Genomic DNA, 21,914 nt, shown 5'->3' with positions numbered 1-21,914 from the left:
GTATGGAGATACAGGGTTTAGATAGATCCTGATGCCAATGGAAGAAATAAATGCCCTCACCCTGTCTCTGCCATTTGGGTACTTAGTTGTCACTGGCGTGGTTTACTGATTCATGGCTTATTTTTTTCGTATGGTGTTTATTAAGTCAGTTCCTCCCCTACCATACTCTATGGGGACAAGATAGTCTATTTTGGAAGCTGAATGAACTCTTACATCACTTAGTGTCTTGAAATTCAGTTCATTCATAAATATATTTTGCAGTATGGGAATATTTTGGGAAATAAACTAATAAGACACAGTGTGCTTAGTTTCACGTGAAGACTCATTTTCCTTGTTTTAAATTGCCGTGACAGGAAATGGGATTAATAAGTGGAAGGAGGAGAGGAGAGAGATGGTGTTGAGAGTTGTCTCTGAGTTGGAGTCGAGTACTTTGAAAGCCAAAGTCAATTTCAGATTGTAAGCTCCATGACTTGCAAAAGTCTAAGGTTTTTGAAGACAGCTAATTGGCAGTAGCTGTCATCTTATGAGAAACAAGTCAGGCTTTGAGACCGACCAACTTGAAATATGGCCACTTTTTCAGAAATTACACAGAGCTTCACGGCAGCAGATGGTAAAGTGAGTTTCATAGACGTTTATATGTTTAAGCCTGGAACACTCTGATACGTCTTCTGTACAACCTTTAACTGTAAACCATTTAATGCCACCTGCGAGAAAAAAACCACATTGAGACAGGGTAATATCTTGGGAAGTACAATCCATCTGGCCTCAGATGCTTCACTGAATTAACTTTTAAGACAAAGAAAAACACAGTAAACCTCCAGGTTTATCAAATCTAGAGTTTCTACCTCCAAGAATGACTCATTCCATCCTTTTGTCTTTAAGAACTCTTACTTTAGTTTAGTTGCAATACACAGGTTTTGAAATTACAAAGCAGAATAGCTTTCCACGTCAGGCTAATAAAAGCCATGTGATTGCCACTGACTGTGTAGAAATTTCTGTGGTGTTTGCAGTTGTTTGGAAGCTGGCTGATAATATTTGCTAACTTGCCCAGGTCAGAAGTTACTCAGTGGCCAAATCCAAAGAAAAATCACAGAAATAAGAAAGTTCTCAGCAATGGGGCTTATATATGATCCTACTTATTTCTTCTCCTGGTTTAAGAAGAGTATTTACTGTAGAAAATGTAAACAAAAATGCATAAAAGTATAAACAGAATAAATGACATGACTTCCCTCAGTTCTGCCCTCCTGAGCTTTGATCATATGGAGGAGGACACGAGGAACAATTCCCGTATAGCGGCATGAGAAACACCACGAGAAACAGTGGTGTTTCAGCTGGAAGTGTTTTTGCATCCCTGACTCCAGGATGTTAGACAGGCCCAGAGACATTTTTATTATCACAACTGGATGGGGCAGTGAAATAAGTAGAGGAGGTGCTCTGGGCACTCCAGAAGTAGATATTGGTAGGGTGATACAGCTGACGATACAGAAGACTCTTCTATTAGCTTTTCTGCACACTGACAAAATATCTAAGATAACTGGTTTAAAAAGATGAAAGCTGTATGTTGGCTGGTAGTCCATGGTCCATTGGCTCATTGCATGGGGGCCTGTCAATTAGATAGTGCAAACATGAGGGAAGAGCACAGCAAAGGAAGCCACTGCTTCATACCAGGAAATAAGACAGGAATGGAGTGGGGTGCAGGCTGGGGCATGCGACCAATGACCTAACTTCCTCCCATCGGGCCCACCTCCTGGAGGTTCCACTACCTGCCAGCAGCCCATGGGGGACCAAGCCGTCAATACATCTGGACCTTTCAGCTACATTCAAGGTCCAAATAATAGCAACTGCTCTCCATAATAAAGAATTACTGTCATTGTGCCAAATGCCAATAATGCTATGTTGAGAAATCCTATTGAAGAAACTATTAAAATATTATGGCTGACTTTGTTGTTTTAGTGTGAAATGGCAAAATTTCCCGTTAGGAAACTCTTCCTCCCATAGCATTACAGTCATTCATTCTAGATCTTTGACTGTCAGGAGGTGTTGTTTATATTTTGCTGTGTAAGCTCCTAGGCTCTTTTTTAGACAGAGAACACATTCTTATTTTGGTGTCGGGGTCTCTGTCCTCATTCAGGAGTAGAAGGTAGCATCTGGGAGCCAATGATGTAAAGCCACAAGGGGCCTTGGCTTTGCCAACGGAGGGGAGGGACGCAGAGCTTAGAGAGGGGAGGTTGTTGAAAAGAGCTCAGGGATCTTCTTAATACCAAAAGCCTTTGAGAAGTGACCCCATGATTCTCCTTCTTTTCCCAATTAACTTTGATTCCCTTTAAATGTTCTCTACTTCTAATTCCATGGAGAAATTTAAGAGTTTTGCTTTGTTGATTTATATGCACATGTAATACTGTTCGTGGCTTTTGGGCTAAGATCAAGGGTATCATATGTGATACGCTGTCTGTATAATTCTGCAACTGACTTTTTTCTCAGTGTGAATGTTAATTATGTCACTTGACTGGGTTAATAAATACCTAGATTAATAAAGTATACTTCTGGGTGTGTCTGTGGCAAGTTTCCAGAGAGGACTGGTAACTTGACAGGCCAGTAAACTGAAGGAAGATGACCCACCCTGGCTGTGGATGGCCCCAACTAATAGGCTTGTAGCCAGGATGGAATAATGAAAGAGAAACAGGGAAAACTGGCTCCTTTTGAAACAGCTCCAGACTGCTCGAGCAGGTGTCTTACTGCCACTACCTTTGGACATCATTTCTTCTGTCTTTCAGTGTGGAATCAGATCAACAGCTTTACAATGGGCTTCCAGGCTTTGGACCTTGAACTGGTACTGCTCCCTCCCTCTGCTCTCCTATCACTATGAACTAAGCAGCTGTGTTCCACCACACCCTTCCACCGTGATGTTCCTGCCTTAGGGCATGCTAGTCATGGATTGAGTCCTCTAAAATCATGAACTGAATTAAATTTCTCTCCTTTTAAAGTGTGGGTGTTGGATGTTGTGTCCTAGCACCAAGAAAGCTGACCAGTACACAGAGCAACATTTGTTAACATTTACATGTTAACAAATGGATCTAGTTCATTCCAAGCATTGCACCATTGCATTCCATAGCTCTAATATAACATAATGTAACAGTCTCTTCTAGGTATTTAAGCCAGTTCTGTTGCTTCACTATTAAATATAATGCTGTAATGATAACTTTGATATATGCCTTTACATATACACAGTTCTCTGTGGTAAATACCAAGGAAAAGAACTCCTTTGTAGAGATCTGTGCTCATTTAAATTTTAATGAAAATATACAAATTATGTAAAATATATTGAATGAATCTAAACTGTGACTGGAAAGGTATGAGAGTTACTACTTCCCCACACTGTCATTAAACGTTGCTAAAAATAAAATTGTGTACTGGGTCTGGAACCCAAGGGCAGGCAGTCTACCACTGAGCTATGTATCTATTCTCTTCAGTTTATCTTCAGACAGAGTTGCCCAGGTTGGCCTTAATCTCACAGTCCTCTTACCTGAGCCTCCCAAGTACTTAGAGTTACAAGCCTGGGCTACCATACCTGGTTAAAACTTTATACATCGTTCCAGTGTGAAGGGTAAGAAGTCTTCATTATTTCGGTAACTTACATTGAATTTTCTTTTTTTCTGATAACAAAACTAAGTAGCCTTTTTGTTTTTTGGTTTATTTATATTGTCTCTTCTAAGAATTACCTTCCTATTTCATTGATTTTTTTTTTCTTTTTAGAATTTATCATTTCCTTTCTGACTTTGGGTTTTGTGTGTTAAAGAGGCCTCCTTTATTTGAAATTTTAAATAGGACATGCAGTTTTACTGCTTTCATTGTTTGGATTTTTTTATATTTAAATTTTTAGTCAAAAACAGTAAACAAAGCAGCTTCGTATGAACATGCTCTGTCTTGATGCACAGGGCTACCTTTAGAAGGGCTCCACAAATTACGCATTGATTTTTGTAAGAGCCTGGCTTCATGGTATACACTTGTAATCCCAGCAGTCTGGGAGACTAAGGTGGGAATTACAGGTGAATTTTAACCAAGTTTGGGTAATTTAACAGAGATATGGGAATGTAGGTCATTATGAAGGACCTGAGTTCAACCCCCAGTATCACATATACACATAAAAATATGAATGGTTTAAATGATGAGGTTTGTAGGAGTCAAATTACTTGTATTTGAATGTTGGTTACAGCAGTCATTAGCTGTGTAATTTGCACAAATAACTTAATCTCTCTGTACCTTAGATTTTTCCGTTTTAAAATGATAATATTACTAGGAGACATCCAACTCATGTCATTGCATTATTGGTGTAGTATTGTCCCAACAAAACCCTTAGTATAATATCTGGAATGCTCAGTGAATATTCTCTGCTACAAGGATCTTCCCAGCGCTTAACTGTAATTATACATGGATTTTATTATAAAGACTTACCTTTCACATGAGTCTCTTTTATGCAAAATTGACCAGGCTTTGTTTTGCAGGTTCCAAAGTCTAGAAGGCATCCATGGAAGGGGACTGAGAGATTACATGACCTACAAATCACACTTCCAACATCTCCAAGTACGGGAATAAAAATAAAGGGAAAATATTAAAGATCAGAAAAAAATGAGCAAGTGAGAGATCCAAAATTAAAGCTGTGATTTTCAAATTTCAAAGAGTAGGAGCATTTCAAAAAAGTATGAAAATGCACAAAATTTAAATTATTTTGAGTATTTAGTGAGAAAAATTTTAAGGCGTATACTGCATTAATGAATTGGACTAGTTAGAAATGAGGACAGGTGGTCTAAACAACTTAGTCGATTAAGATTTATTGAATTTTTGGTACCTAATTAAAACAGTTGATTTAATTTCAGTGATATATCCATTGTTAGGACTTCATTTCAATGCCTAAGGTAGCATATTATCCATAATAGTTTGTCATAAATATTTGTTACATGATAAATAATACATATTTGTTATCTTTAGTACTCAAATTCAGTGGCTCAAAAATGTTATTAACTTTGATAATGTAGAAACTAGCCTATAAATTCTTGAATTCAGGTGGCATAAATAAGATTGGAAAGACGTTATCTAGGAAATTGGTTTCTAAATCTCTATGTGTATCTGACGTATCTGCGTGGTTAAAATCAAATCTACAGATGCCTAGAGCTAGCATGGACCTGTGTTAGTCAGTAGGAGATGGGCCTGGGAATTTGCCTTGTAGATAGGGAGACATAACTGAAGGGGTATGACTTGGCTATGGATGCCTAAACTAGCATTGGGGAGCCACTGGGTTTATCAATTCAGAAGTCCTTTCTAGCAGCAGTTCCCAGACCACCCAGCAGCAAGGACTAGTTCTGTAGAAGATGACTTTTCCCTGGTTGCGGTGATGGGGAGGGATGATTTGGTGATGTCAAGAGCATTATAGCACTTACTGTGCACTTCATTTCTATCATTACTACATTGTAAGGCATAATGAAATAAGTATATCACTCACCATAATACACAAGCAGTGGGAGCCCTGCACTTGTTTGCCTGTAACTAGATGGTGATGAGAGACAGTGATTTGCTCCTGTCTTCTCTATTCTGAAATCTCATTTTAGTGGCTGTCACTGCACAAAACTCTGCTTCACAAAGGTAGAACACTGGCAGTGGGGTAGACTTTTCACTGCAGTGGGGGCAGTCTCATGATATTCTGCCTTGCCTTTGACCTAGAGCAAATGGTGACTAAAAGTTGTCTCAAATGTACTGTTCTGAGGTCACAGTTATTTGTGATCTCAAGCAGTTGATCTTCTGGCATAAATGAAGTGGGCTTGACTATGTTATTCATAAGTGGAACACTTTTTAGAAAGGACACAGATGACCAGTCACCAGCTGGAAGGAAAAACCTGGCTCAGTCTTTTTCAAAATCCCTGTTAATGTTTGAAAGATGTCAGAAATCCCAGTGTCCACCCATTGCCCTCATAATTCCAGCTTGACTTTGAGTGTAGCCATTTTTACCCACCAGCTTCAACATAGCTATCATTTTCCACCGAAGTGAGAGAAGGTTTTCATTGAGCAGGCTGAATATGTCAAGCAACTAAGTATGTTTTGTGACCCATTCTGTGTCACTGTCACTCCAAAACTCTGGGCAGCAATTTAAGACAGCTACCTCACTTCTGTGTACAGGAGATGTGTGTCCTGCATCCATTTGCTTACTCAGCTGTATGAACACACATGAGTAAAGGGAATGTACTTTCTGTAATTTAACTATTTTTAGTCACATCCTGCAAAATGTTGTCAAGTTCAGGTGACTTTTTTTGGCTAGCCAGCATTTCTTTCTGGATGACACAAAAGTGTGGACTAATTTTGAAACCACCTCTTTCACCAGAGAAGTGAAACCAGAAAGCCAGCAAGACATGATAACCACTATATCCACATACCAGCACAAAATGACCAAGTCAGTTTTCCTGATATATAATCAAAGACTTGAATAGTTCTGTGTCTGGGATGTTGGTCCCCAACAGATGTGCACATAACATATGTTCACATACAGCCTCTCCAAAAGCATTGTTTACTTTTTGTCAACATCAGTACACTTGTCAACCTGGATCAGATGCCACAGTGACTTATTAAATCTGACAATCATGTGTCAATATCATCTGCTGTCTCATCAATTTGTCTAGTCATGGTGTTAGCCAAAAGAGGCACACATACTGGTTTTTTAAAACTGTAACCTCTCCTAAAAGTTCACGACTAAGTTCAACTCTTCACCAATGGTAAAGGGCTTCTTAGCTTTAGCAATATTGTCCACTAAGAATGATGCTTCCATTGGAAACACATTTGATGGAGTGTTGGCCATCAATGCTTCTGTGCTTTGTGTTCACTTTTTTAAAAAAGAGACTCCAGACTTGTCTTTTATTGTATGGTGCTTGGCTTCCATGTGGCAAAGCAGTTTTGAAGGTTTTATGATTTAAATGGACACGTATTACATAAAGTGGGCTTCAAGAATGTAAAGCGTTTGTTGTAATGAAGGCATAATTTAAATAGAACTCCTGATATTTTCTTTTAATTCAGCTTTCTTTTTTTTCTAACAGTCTTAGAAGCTCTCCAGTGATTTTTTTTCTCATTTTGGCTAGGATTGATTTGTGGAGTTACCAAAAGCTGTTACTGGGATAAGAGCACAATGTGGAGGAAAAAGACATAGAAGTGGTAAATAAAATGAGTGGGCCACACATGCACTAAGATAAATATCAGATTCTGACTTAAAGCCCTCTCCAGATGCAGCTATATAGCTGAACTACATCAACTCCCCTGCCACTATCAAACCTGCCACCAGGTGCAGCTTAATTGTTACTTGCCACTTACTGATAGGGTTTTGAAATCTATTGATTTATTATGGTCCTTCTGTAGTCAAACTTGTCTGCTAACGTTAGTCTGTATTTGCAGCTGCTTCCCAAAGCTAGTATCACGTCCTCAGCTCCACCTCAGAGTGTCATGCTTTAGAGTCTCATAAAGAGCACATAGTCTAGGTTCCTCAAATGCAAAATTCATGATAGGATTTACAGTCCCATGGGAATCTAATGATACAGCTCATTTGACAGGAAGCTCAGGTGTCACTGAGAGCAATGGGAGAGAGCGTGCAACTAGAGATGAAGCTTTGCTTACTGGCCCACCACTCACATCTTGCTGTGGGGTCTGCTTCCTAACAGGCCCAGATGGTGAGGAACTCTGCTCTCTAATAATTCCTACGGGGAACTCTGACCAGTGATGAGGAGCTCGTTACCATTAAAAATAGCTCAGAATAAAATATTCTTCTGAATCAGGGGTTTAGCTCAGCAGCATAAGCGCTTGCCTGGTAAGCTCACGGTTGTGAGTTCAATGCCTGGTACAAAAAACAAAACAAAACAAAACTGTTCTGTACCTGAGAAAAAAATGAAACCTAGGATTCACTGTTTCCATCTTTCAATACATAATGATCACCACCGTGTTTGTACTTTATAATTTAATAATGATAATTGATAATCTAAAAAACATAGTAGATATTCTGTATGATACATTTTTTATCTCCCTATGCCAATTTAGGATTTGTAACTTATTTTTTATTTAGAAGAGGCAATTTAATAGAAAACAGTTTGGCTGATGAGTCTTATTTACCTGTTGACTGTTGTTAGGTTCAACTTCATCTAAAGACACTTGGGAACATTCATGTTTGTTTTCTCACTGACTGTAACAGATTTTCAATCCTTAGCTGATGTTCAAGCAACAACAACAAAATTTTTTTAAGAAAGGAGCTTTTACTAGACAATTAAAATGAACTGTTTCCCAAAACATTCCTTTCAGCTAGTTGCTATATTTGCAATTAAGGAAAGATGCAGTCTTAATAATTAAACTTGCATGAATGGCAGAGACAAATACAAAACAAAGAATTTGGTTGAAGTCCATGCCTTTGTTCTTGGCAAATGCACGGTGTCCCCAGCTGCTTCTGTGTATTCCAGGCCTTCTGTCATCCCTTCCTGCTGGATGCTTTAGTTTTTCCTGGACTGCATCAGCTGCCTGGGAGATTATATAATCTGTTCTTTAGGACAGGCCCGAGGAAGTTTTCCTCCTGCATTTATGATCAATGGAGCGCATCGCTTGCCTTTGGAGACCCACCCAGGACTCAGATCTGTGCTAGGGGCCCAGAGTTGGAGAGCTCACATGGGGCCTTACCCTCGACCTCTCTGCAGGTCCTGCACTCCTTCTGGCAGTTTCAGCTCTGTCTCTCTCTGTCTCTGTGTCTCTTTCTCTCAGCTGTCTACTGGGTTCCACACTCAGCATTCATAGCCTTCTTCCTTCCAACACCTCTGTCCTGACATTTTTCACTGCAGCTAAAGATACATTAACTTGCAAATCTTTTTGGTGACTAGTTCTTCAGTTTCCAGAATACTTAGTTATGCTCTCAGATCCCATATCCTTTCTCCAGTCTCTAAAAATGTACTGATTTTATTAACATGTCTACTACCCGATATATTCCAACTCAACCACTGAGTGTGTATAATGCTTTAAGGTAGATATAAAATGAATATTCTTTTTATATGACTATTTCTGAAGTGTGTTATCCATGTATGACTTTATTAATAGAAGAATATCCTGTATACAATTTATTTTATATAGAGTCATGAATAGATGGAGATATTTAAACATGTGTTATAAACAAGATGATGATATCTTTTAAAATAACTACCTTCTGCTCTATGGACAGCTCTGAGAAGTATCAAAAACCAAATTTCCTTTTATGCTGAATTTTCTTTTTTCTTGTCTTCCCATGTGTTCAGCAAAAGTAATGCAATTCCCCTGAATCATTTTTCACTATCCAAAACATTGAAGATGTTTTCTTTGAGTTTTTACCTATTAATTTTTCCTCTCTTTTGCAGGGGAGAATTATAAGGAATTACAATGCAGCAGAGGCCCAACCTATGCAGTTTGAGTCTGGCTCATCTCTACAAGGAACAATCAGAACTGTGGGCCACTGCATTTAGTCATAGAAGGGATGCAGGAAACAGAGGCCTTCACTGTGGGTTTGTAGACCAGGCTCGGTGTGTTTTTCTTGCATATAATTTTCAAAACTTATATTAATTGTCAATCATTTAAAATTGGGGCAGTTCTCATACCATTCACATTTCCAGCTTTCCAGGAAGAGCCAGGAGCTTTGGCAGAGGTTGGCTCTGCTTTCTCCCTAGTGGCAATGCCTAGTGCTGCAGACCCATTGGGGTACAGCTGCTCGGTTTCTTCAGTGTATAGCATCTGTTCATTTTAGGCTCACAAGCTGTTGACCTCAGGATTTGGAACCACAAGTCTCCAAGAATGAATATAGATGCTTGTGAATATAGATTCCTCCTACTGAGCTGTGGTCTCCACACCCAGTATTATCCGTACACTGAGCTGGTTAGAAATGCAGAGTTCAGGCTTCATGCGAGACCACTTCCTTTTCATTAGACCCCCAGGGGTGCCTGTGTACATTAAATCTCTGACACTGCGGTCTTCTCTGCTCCTTCTGCAATCCCTTGACTTTAAGAGGTTCAGCTTTATTAACTTTTGATCCAGCACAGAGCATCTCTGCATTTTACTGAGAGATAAAAACATCCCATGATGGTGTTTGAATGCATCTGTTGAAGACATGCTTATGAATAGCACCTAGTTTGAGGCACTGTAAATGTTCTTTCAATTCCTCTAAAGGAACTGAAAACTATCATTTCCTTTTGTGGTTCTTTTTATAAGTGAAGGAATGTTGAAATTAGTGGAAAAGAACACTCATAAGAGGAATAAGTGCTAGGAAGCTGCATCTATGCTTCCTCTTTTTCAATTTAATTTACTCATTTGGCCATATTTATAAGTACTTTCAATTTAGTTTGGTGTGTGTGTTCTAGTTTAGGAATAATAATGTATAATACACTACATCTTGGCTTTCTCCTCTATAAAATGGGGGAACAGAAAACCTGCCTAACTTACTGGGCTGTCACAAGGATTAAATACGTTCATATGTGTAAGTAAAATGTTCAGATCAGAGCTGAAATACAGTAAGTGCTCATCAGTGCTAGCTCTTATTATTATTAGCTGAGCTTACTCAGGTTTTGGTGTAAGTGTCTGGAGTTTACAGGGTGGAACTTAACATTCAGAAAAGGGGGTTTAGAACAAGAAGCAGGAGGTGGTGGTGTACACAGCAGTGCTTTTGAAATGATCTCACTTACCACTTCACTTGGTCATGCAGTGACTCTGCATTAAGTAACCACCCCTCCTTTGGGGTTACATTCTCAGTGACTTACCGTGGAAGAGGCAGAGGAGGAGAAAAACACCGAGAAAGACAGTTCTTGTCATCCCAGTCAAAAGGAAGGTGGAGGGAAAGGCATGTCCCACCTTTAAAGCTTTCCTGGGGGATAATATAATTACACATTCATGTTTGCAATTTTCAAAAGGGGGAAAGGCTACTAAGCTTCATCTATTTCATTGAGGAAGTACACATAAAAATTTTGTGAAAGAAGAAAAATCAGCCATTTGTCTTTATAAAAAATTTCCCATAAATCATCTAATTTCAGAACCCTTTAAATTGAAATGTCTTATCACTGAATACTATTTCCTTTATTTTCCCCTGAATTATAATTGTTTAATATAAAAATATGAAATGAAGTAGATGATGCTTCTAAAATAATTTCTTGTTAGAAATCCTAACTAGTGGTTAAGCGGCAAACTTTCATTTGAGTTTCTTCAAAAACTAATGCTTTCTTCCAGGCATGATCACACACATCTGTAATCCTAGCACTCAGCATGCTGAGGCAGGAGGATCACCTCAAGTTCAAGGCCACCCTGGCATAAATAGTGAGTTAAAGGCCAACCTGAACTACATAGTGAAACTCTGTCTCAAAAATAAATAAATAATAAACTAATACTTTTATTGTGAAAGTTCATACATATAATGAAAAGTATCAGCTGAGAGTTAACAGAAGTTGGTATTTATTAAAATGCAAGAGAAGGAATTGTCAGAGTGCCAAAAATATCCACATCTGGTATTTATAACCTACCTATCTTCTTCATGAATTTTCCCAATTTGAATGTCGTTAAAAGGTTGGGAAAAAAAATTCCTGATGAACTGAATCCAGTTATAACTGAAATCAACGACAAGTGCCTAAGTTCCAAACGGTTTAAACAGTAAAAATTGCCCAAGAAAACAGGCAAATTTTATACTTGAACAGTCTCCTCTGTGTGGAACTTAATCTCTACTTGTTAAATGAATATAAAAAGGCCAAGTCAGTTGATAATGAAACTATAAAACTGGCAAAAGGTTTGCTAGTTAATTATTTTGGATATACAAATCTATGTTGGTATTTTGTTGATTATATAAAGTATGCAGTTTGACTTATTTTTGCTTTTTGGTGCTGGGAATGGAGCCCAAGGTGTCATGTGTGCTAAATGCCTGCTTTACCACTGAAATACATCCACAGCCCTGGGCTTTAAAAAAACCAACAAAACATATAATTCTTACATCAGTACTTGGTGCACATGGAAAGTAACTTCATTTTTAAAATGTGTTTCCTTATGAATTAATATATACTTTCAGATTAATAAAATAAAAATTTTATTAGTGTGTGATCCCTAGTAATTACATTCACCTTTGAAACTGGTACACTCACATATCACATATCACATATCTTGGCATTCTCCTGATGTCTTACTCAGATGTAATCACGTCAATTTATTAGATTTTTCATAAATAAAACTATCATATTCCACTCATTCTTTCCCTTGTATTTCACGCAATCATTTATTTTTCCATGTCATTCTTTAAAACTTCATATCTTCCATTGACATCCCTATTGAGAAAGCAGTAAACACATACATACTTCTGAATATATTATGTTATGAAAACCACAAATCTAAATTATATTTCGCAGTAACACTTTACATTTGTGTAGAGGCACATGTCTGCTATTCAGATCAAATACAGAATATTTTCATCAGCCTTTCTCACACTCCTTCTCAAGTCAGCCTTCCTACTCTTCAATAACTACTCTTCCACTGTAATCACTAAGTTATCTGTTTTTGAATTGTTCTTGAATTGCTTATATTCAGTGGCTCATGCAATATATAGTGCTATTGATTTGTGTATCAATATCTCATAGGCAGTCATATTTCCTAGAGCATCTCAGATGGAAATCTCCATCCCACAACTCAAGACATCCAGTGATCAGTTTAAGGAAGCCCCACACTGTATATTGTTTTTCTCGCATTCACCAAAACTTATACATTCATAACATATATATATATATATATATATATATATATATATATATATTATATCTATATCCATACCCATATCTATTAGTAGGTGTCAGAGAAACAAACCTTCCCTATGGAAAGGCAATATAGATAATATATATTAATATATATTATATTAATACATATTAATATATATTTATAATATAATATATCAATGTATTATATATACCAATATATATTATATGTATCAAGGCAAATATCCCCATGGCTAATATCTAAGAGTTTGTATTTACATGAATATATCTTTGCTGATTGACTAATCAGAAAATGTCATCTTTATTCGAAAAAAGAAATTTCTAATATTGGTTCACTGGGTCCAAAGGAAAGATTATAATGAAGATATTTGAAGCAAAAGGAAAAACATCAAGAAGATATTAAAGAGAAAAAAATAACATTAATTGGTAGTTTATTATGGTCTAGTAATAAACAGTAGGAATTTAAAAGTGAGTATGTAAAAAAAATGACTTTGTCAGACTGTATTTGAAAACTGATATGCTTTCTGGAAAGCAATGTGTGACAAAAGGCTTAGAAAAAGTTAGTGTTTGCCCATTTCCACCTTTTCTTTTCCTTCTGGTACTGAGGATGAAACCCAGGGCCTTGTACATAAGAGGAAAGTGCAGTGAGCTATATCCTTAGTCCTCTAGTACTATCATTTCCATTAATTTATTCTAAAGAAATATTCACACATAAATAGGAATATAGTACAAACACTCAACCCTGAGCAGTTTACTAAATGAGCTGTAGTGAGTCAGTATGGAAGGTGTTGCATAGCTCAGTCAGAGCAGAAGCAGAGGTATGGCGGAGGATGGCACCTGATGGGAGGACAGTGGGAGACTCAGTCTTCACCTTGCTAACCCTGAAGGTCTATGCATGAGTGGCAATGCAGTGCTGGTCTTCACTACCTGTTGCATGCCTCTGTAAGTTGTGTCTATGTTCTCTCTTCCAGCCTTCACACTTTGAGTGAAAAACTGCTTTCTCGGTATCTGGTGTCCAGGCCTCCACATAACAGGCCGATGCCACATACGGTGGGCGGAGGAGGAGGGAATGCCAGATTGGTGTGGGTATGAGAACTCGTGAGAAGGGTAGATGACACCGAGTGACTGTGGTAGGCTGTGTATCTGGAGGAGCTTACCCAGGGCTGGAGCAGGCTGTGGTCCAAGATGGCATTTAAGGTCTGACCAGATGAGCAGACTCCAGTTTTCTCTCAGAGTTCTCTGGTTGTCTGCTTGTTTCTTAAGATAGTTGTCCGTGAAAAAAAAGAAATATAGTTGTTCTCTGAAGCTTAGTAATATCTAGTCTCTAGGATCAGGCTTCTCAGTGCAGTCCAGGAAGCCAAGCTAGCTGGGAGTGAAGTCTTTAGAGCTGGGTAGCTGGAGCACCTTGGGCACATTCTCTCCAGGCAAATCAAGGCAAAGCTGTCTGCCCCTGGGATGGCTGCCTCTGTGACCATACAGAAGTCTCTGAAGATCTCGGGTAACTCACTATGTACCTTTATAGTAAGGGGTCTGGATTACAGTTTTCTGTGGCTCTAGCTACTCATAAACCTAGTAGGTCAAGTTTATGACTCCACTTTCAGGGAGCAGCATGAGGAATCATAGCATCTCTGCTGGACAATTCAATCTCATGGTAGGAAATGACTCTGTAGCCCAGGCACCCTGACGTCTCATTCACAGTAAGAGGAGGTTTGCACACAGATGTGCTTGACCTCATGAAAACGTGGATGCACCTAGTGGAGGTCACCACTGTGAGTCACAATCTGAAAACTTTCTTCTATTTTGTGATACATATAGTAATGACAAAAAACATGAAAGGGTGTAATTTTCATTGGATGTACAGCAGGGTAAGAGCAGAGTTCAAAAGCCCTGTAATACGTATTGCAAGGAAAGAGATTTACCTGTGAAATTTTTCTCATTCTATGCCATTCAATTTATGCCGCTTTGAAGCTGGATAATATTGACAATGATTTGTTTGCATCTAGACCTGGCAGTTCTTTTCTCTCTCCACTTTTGATATAAAAGTGTATTGTACCTTACAGGTAACTTGGAGTTTTCTAGAAATCTCAATTCATTTCTCAGCTCCTAATTTTTTTTTTTTATTTTAAAAAGCAGGCAGAGAGAACCAGGAAAAGGCCCACCTCTGCCTGCTGGACACCACTGTTGGAAGGCCCTTTCCTCTTTGTGCTCAGCAGGCAGAGAGAACCAGGAGAAGGCTCACCTCTGCTTGCCAGGTGCTGCTGCCAGAAGGCCCCATGTACCCAGCGCAGGCTGAAAAGAGACAGACAAATCTATCTCTGCCCACTATGCACCGCCACCAAAAGGCCACATCTTACAGAGGGTGGTGTAGGCTCAGAGAACCAGCAGATCCACTTTCACCTTTAGGGAGCTGCCACCAGAGGCTCCTTCCTGCAGCAGCAAGGACACACAGGAGCAAGGACACACAGCCAGCTAAGCTGTGTGCATCTGTAGGCCACCATTTGAGGCCCTTGGTTCCCTCAGACAGCCATCATCCACTAGCAGAATCAGACAAACACACCTGTGTATGTCTGCCACCATCATGGGAGTCCTAGTGTAGACACACAGGCTGAGAGAAGCAACCCCACCTACATGCACCCCTGATCATCAGCAAAGCCCCAGTATAGTTGCATAGCTCTGGAGAAGCCCACTCCATACCCAACCTCCTCCCTGTAAATCTGGAATTAGAGGAACCCAGGTGCCTGTCCCATCCCCCTACACTGCTTAGGAGCAGCCAATGTGGGAAGTGCCTGGGACCCCACAACCAGATTGTTGGGAGGAACTCAGGAGAATGTCAAGACCAAGGAGCAAAAGGCAAACACAGACCTCTAGCAATAAGTTTGGGAGATATGGTCATGGAAGAAAACAGAAGTCACACACCTGAAATCTCTGAGAGGATAGCAAGCAAAGTAAGGAAACAACTTCATGAGATTGTAAAAGCAGTCAAATCAGAAATAATGTCTCAGGTAAAAGAAGAAATCACAAACACATCGAAAGAATTGTTCTGCACATCTAAAGAAGGCATAGACAGAAGCATAGGAAAATGATGGAAACCTTGAATGAATGTAGAAAGGAATTACAGTGCATGAAACAGATCCAAAGAAAGATGCAGGAAACTAAAAGTTCAATCAAAAGCTGGCAAAACCACTTGAAAGAGACTGAAGATAGACTTTCAAACCTTGAAGACAGGATTGCAGCTAGTGATCATGAAAGGAAAGATCTCTTAAAAATAACAAAGAACTCTTAAAAATAATGAAGAACTCAATGGCTGCAAGATGATGCAAAGAAGCATAATTTAAGAGTGATAGGTATCACTGAAGAATCGGGTCAACACAATTGAAATTAAAATGATATTCACAAAAATAATAGAAGAAAACATGCAGATAAATGAGGCATATAGGACTCCTACTAGCCATAACCAAAGTAAATCTACACCCATATAATAATCAAGATCCCAGAAATTCAGCACAAGAACAGAATATTAAAAGCTGTTAGAGAAAAGAGACAGATCAGTTATAATGGAAAACCATCAGAATCATGGCAGACATGTCAACACAAACCATCAAGTCAAGAAGACTTTTGAGTGAAATGTTTCAAACCCTGAAAGAAAACAACTTCCAACCCATATTGCTCTACCCAGAAAAACTACCTTTCAAAATTGATGGAAAACTAAGAAACTTCCATGATAAAGAACAAATGAAGGAATTCATGACTACCAAACCAACCGTACAGAAAGTACTAAAGAATATTATATAAAGAGATAAAGATGACTATGGTTCCAGGAACAGCAGCAGAGAAGAATCATCAAGCAAGACAGGCAATTGAAGGGGAAAAATGGAGGACCAACAACAGGAGGATAGCAGGGCAGAGACAAACCAATGTATGCTGGTTGTAACCATTAATGTAGATGGCCTCAGGTCAGCAATAAAAGAAAGACAAGGAGAGTGGATCAAGAAACAAGATCCATCGATATACTGCATACAAGAAACATCTAACTGGAAAGGAAGTTCACAGACTGAAAATCAAAGGAGAGAGAACAATTGTTTCATGCGACGAGAGACCAAAAAAAAAAAAAAAAAAAAAAAAAAAAAAAAAAAAAAGAAAGAAAAAAAGCAAGAGTAACTTTCCTATCAACTTCAGAATGGATAAGAAAGATATGGTATTTTCATGCAGTGGAAAGCTACCCAGCTATATAAGGCTTCTGTAGATCATGTTCATGTGCAAAAGAGTTCAAACTCATATGCTGGGACCCTAGCATAAGAAACAGAAGGAGTCAATGGGATCCAAAAGCAAAACAGTTAATGTAAGAGCAAAGGGGAGGAAACACCTGGGAGGGAAAGGTGGAAACTACTGTCAATTCCTTTTGTCTTATCTTGAACTCTTGCATTGTTTACACAGTTTTGTTAGGTTTGGCTTTGTTGTCTTATTTTGTTAGATTTTATGCTGTCAGATAATAGGGGCAGCTATTTTGAATATAATGAAATACTTTATGGTAATCATGGATTCCTGTTATAGTGTTTTGAAGTCTTACAATGCTATCATTCATTGATTTGATTGGTTTTATTGTTTTGTTTGATTTTATTGTGTTGGTATGAATAGCTATTTTGAAGAAAACAAGACATGGCAGCCACTGCTGATTTACTATCATCTTGTTTTGAAGTCCTTCCATGCTTTTGTTCTTCTGTTTTGATTGGTTCTATCCTATTGTGTTTTATTTGATTTTATTGTGTGAGATGGTATAAAAGTTTTTGAGGAAAATGAGATATTATAGTAGTCATTGTTCATTTCCTGTCATTTGGCTTTGAACTCCTGTAATGCTTTCATTCTTTTAAATGGTTTTATAGCATTTTTTAATGTTTGTTATTATTGTGTGTGAAGGAATGCTCAACCATGTGGAAGAAAACACACATTATGATAGCTATTGTTGATGTCCAATTGTCTTGTTGTGAAGTGCTTGCATTGCATTGTTCTGTTCTGATTTTCTTTGTTCTGTTCTCTTTTGTTTTATTTTCTTTAAAATAAAAAAAGCAAAGCAGAAAAAAATACAGAATTTTAAAAAAACAGTAAGAAATCAACACTAGTTAATATACTGCATATTGCTCTTTTAAAAGCAGTTCATTGTTCAAGTTACAAAATCTAGGCATAAAAAATGAACACAAACAATGACAGCACAAACTATTCTTCTTGATGAACTAACAGAGAACAGTTATACATACATGCAGTTGTAATGTGTATACCTATATACATATAGTCTTTTCCTTTTTTCCATTTCTCCTTTTCCCTATCACAGATGCTCTTTCCTTTTGAGCACTTCCTTTCTCTTTCATTAGTATAGTATCTATTGTACATTTTGGATCTTATTACCCTTTCAGTTAATTATTACTATTATTATTTATTTTTACACTAGGGAAACAATATGATATTTATAAATATGAGTCTGATTTATTCACTTAGTATAGTCTCAAGTTGCATCCATTTACTTATAAAAGCCTCAAGATTATCCTTTTTTAACTGAGTAATATTCCATTATATAAAAATACCATATATTTTTTCATCCATTCCAGGGTTGATGGGCATTTTGGTTGTTTCCAAGATTCAGCTATTACAAATTGTGCTGCTATAAACATATGGTACACATACATTATTGTGACATGATGTTTTCAATTTTTCTGGGAAAATACTCAGAAAGGGAATAGCTGACTTCCAGTCCTAGTTTTTTGAGAAATCTCCATACTGATTTCCACAGTGGCCACACCAGTCTACACTTCCACCAACAGTGGAGAAGTGTTCCTTTTCCCCCACAGCCCTGCTAGCATTTGTATTGGTTGATTTCTTGATGGTAGCCATTCTTTCTGGAGTGAGATGGGATCTCAATGTTGTTTGAATTTTCATTTTTTGAATGACTAGTGATATTGAGCATTTCTTCATGTATTTATTTGCCATTTGTATTTCTTCATCTGAGAAGTGTTTGTTCATCTCAGATGCCCAGTTTTGGATTGGGTCTTTGAATTTGGGGAGCCTGATGTTTTTCAATGTTTTATATGTTCTGGATATAAGTCCTTTGTCTAAGGGACAGCTAGCTAAAATTCTTTCCCATTCTGTTGGTTTTCTTTTCACTTTGTTGGTGATTCCTTTTGAAGTGCAAAAACTTTTTAATGAGATCCCAGTTGTTGATTCTTTGAAGCACCTCCTGTGTGGTTTGCATTTTGTTCATGAACTTTTTGCCTATTCCTATGTCTTCAAGATTTCTACCTATTTTGTCTTCCAGTAGATTTATTGTTTCTATTTTAATATTTAGATCCCTGATCCATTTTGACTTTAGTTTAGTGCATGCTGATAGACATGGGTCTAATTTCAGTCTTTGGCATGTGGAAAGTCAATTTTTCCAGCACCATTTATTAAAGAGGCTGTCATTCTTCCAGTGAACATGTTTAGCCCATTTGTCAAATATCAGGTGGCTGAGTGTCTTTGTAGTTGTGTTTGCATCTCCCAATCTGTTTCACTGATCCTCAGGTCTATTTGTTTGCCAGTACTATGCTGATTTTATCACTGTAGCTTTGTTTAGCTCCTAATCCTATGATATACATTGAATAAAAGATGTTTCATGGGCAGGTACATTTAGAAAAAGCAGTATATGCTATTTTCAAGTGCAAAACTCAAATATACTCTGGTGTATTAAGAGTTTTAAGTCTCACTGAGATAATGAAACTTTATTTTAAGGCCGAGGATATAGCTTAGTAGTAGAGTACTTGCCAAGAATGCATGAGGCTTCGGGTTTAATCCTCAGCATCAAAAAATGACTGAAGAAAACTTTAACATGATCTTCCCTGAATTTCATTGATCAACCATTTTATTTTCTTCAAAGGCATTTTACCATTAAGAACAAGTTCTGAGGGCTGGGGATGTAGCTCAGTGGTAGAGTGCTTACCTGGAATGCACAGGGCCCTGAGTTCTATCCCCAATACCACATGCACAAAAAAAGTTCTGATCCAAATAATGTCCCACTAATAATTACAATCATTATAAAAAGATGAAAGCTTGCAATTGTTTCTTGCTTCACATTTTATATTCATGTTTAGATTCATAGTAATCTTTAACAAGTCTTCTGATGTTAGGAATAGAAGAGACTTTTTATTCTCATGTGAAGAAATTTAGGATCTGAGATGACAAGATTTCACAATTTAAACAGTGAGTCAGTGGTAGATCTGGGAACAGCAACAACAAAAAGTCCTCATTCTTTGCAATGTTGCTTTCTAAAATAAACATGGATTCTGAACTTCCTATATGAAAAGGTCTTTTTGAAGAGTTGGATCTAAGCTGAAACCTTGATGAAGCAAAGACCACAGGAAAGCAGTGTGTTCCTACAGAGGGATACAATGAATGCAATAAGGCAAGTATCCAGGGTTTGAGATAGGAATAGACTTTTTAACAAGTAAAAAGAGGACCAAAAATGCCTAGAGCAATGAAGCACAGGGGAGTGTGTACCATAACTCAGACAGTTGTAGATAACAGCAAGTTTATATTTTATTTGAGGTATTCTGGGGTGTTGGAGACCACTATGAAGCAGCTCTGAGCAGGATTTAAATTTTACTAATTGGCTTTCCATGTTTATCTGTGAGTCTGCCCAAGGCCTCGGCCTCTTGCCTGGTGACGGGAGCTGATTCATAGTAAGTGAACCTCTGTGAATCACTGGTCCTGGCTGAGGCCTGTAGGGGCCTGTGAGGCCAGAGATACCTCAAAGGCCAAGATAAAGCCACGGCTTTGGACACTTGGCTCAAACATCAATTAAGTAGATAGAGATTGCAGCTGCAGGAATTACTCCTACTGTCTTACTCCTACCATGACTTCATGATAAGATAGTGCTACTGAAATGAGTTGATTCATTACTTGGAGACATCCTTGAAGTGACTCCCAAGGTCCTGCTCATTGCCTACGCTTTCCTCAGTTTCCCCACCTCTTGTTATTGGACCTCATAAATAAAGTGGGTGGTCCAGAGAAGTCTTTGTCTTATCCCTCGGAGTCCTGAGCTTGATCAAAGGGTTTTGACCCTCCTGGAGCCCCAAAAAATCATACAATTTGTCTCTTTTTATTTAACCTATGCAGTACACTTGTTTGGGAGATTGGGAATCTAGGTCAGGACCGGATACTGGGGAGCAAATGGAGAATTTTAACATAGTGAGATATGGTGTGCATTGCCTTTTAAATGGATGCCTGTAACAGCTTTGGGGAGCCTGAGCTGTTGGGGTGAGGCTGAGTATAGACACAGGGTGCCTGCTCAGGGGACAGGAGAAGGAACCAGATGAGATATGAGGATGACTCGGCTGGAGGTGGTAGGAAAGGAGGTGCAGGTTAATTTCAAAAATAAGGCAGATGGGGCTTGTTCTTGGTTTACACCTGGGAGAAAGGGAAAATAGGAATAAGGTTTGAGGTGTAAAGTTTTGACTTGAGCAGCTTAGTAGTTTGCTGTGATATTAACTGGAGTAGTGAAGTCCAGGGAAGAATAAATTTGTTAGAAAAACCATGAGTTCTGATTTGAGATACTTTGTTTTTGATATTCTATAAACTTCCAACTAAAGATGCCAAGTAGCAAGTGGCTATGAGTCTCAATCTCAGGAGAGAAGTCAGGGTGGAAATATAAATTTGATGTGTTATTTGAAGCATATATATGAGCTTGGATGGAACTGCCTACTGCAAGATTATACATAGAGGAGAGATGTTTTTCTGGCACTATGGAAAGCTAGAGAGTCTGAAACTTATGTTGGCTATGTAACATCTAAAAATATTCTGTTAAAACTTTTGGAATAATCAAATAAGCCTTTTGGGAAACTAATCAAAATGTTATGAAGTAAGGAATGAAGTGTGACAAGAGAACCTGGAGATAACTGTCACAAAAAGACCTTCATATCTTCCCCAAGTTCTATTTTTTTTTATTTTAAGGAGGATAAAAGAAAGGGAAATAAAACAGAATAAAACCAATCAAAGTAAACCAGTGTAAGAGATACAGGACTTCAAAACATTACAAAATAAACAGAAGTTACCATAATGCCTTTTGATGTCTTTAAAATAGCTGCAGATAACTTTGGATGTAGTAAAAATTGAACAGAACAGAAT

The 21,914-nt window shown here is 38.1% G+C and overlaps 1 long non-coding RNA gene across 1 annotated transcript in view; it reads left to right on the top strand.

Annotated features, from left to right (window-relative positions):
- Positions 1–11,935, top strand: part of LOC134476323 (uncharacterized) — an 84,869-nt gene extending 72,934 nt beyond the window's left edge. The window contains exons 2-3 of the long non-coding RNA XR_010047878.1: positions 4,503–4,581; positions 9,396–11,935. This is a non-coding gene — a long non-coding RNA (uncharacterized LOC134476323). The remainder of the gene's footprint in view (positions 1–4,502; positions 4,582–9,395) is intronic.
- The last annotated feature ends 9,979 nt before the right edge of the window (positions 11,936–21,914 follow it).

The sequence above is a fragment of the Cavia porcellus genome, unplaced genomic scaffold, assembly GCF_034190915.1.
Source record: "Cavia porcellus strain 051 isolate PalLab524CR breed Dunkin Hartley unplaced genomic scaffold, mCavPor4.1 scaffold_1, whole genome shotgun sequence".
NCBI lineage: Eukaryota > Metazoa > Chordata > Mammalia > Rodentia > Caviidae > Cavia > Cavia porcellus.
The sequence above is the reverse complement of the archived record's forward strand: the minus strand, read 5'-3'. Positions and strand labels throughout refer to the sequence as shown.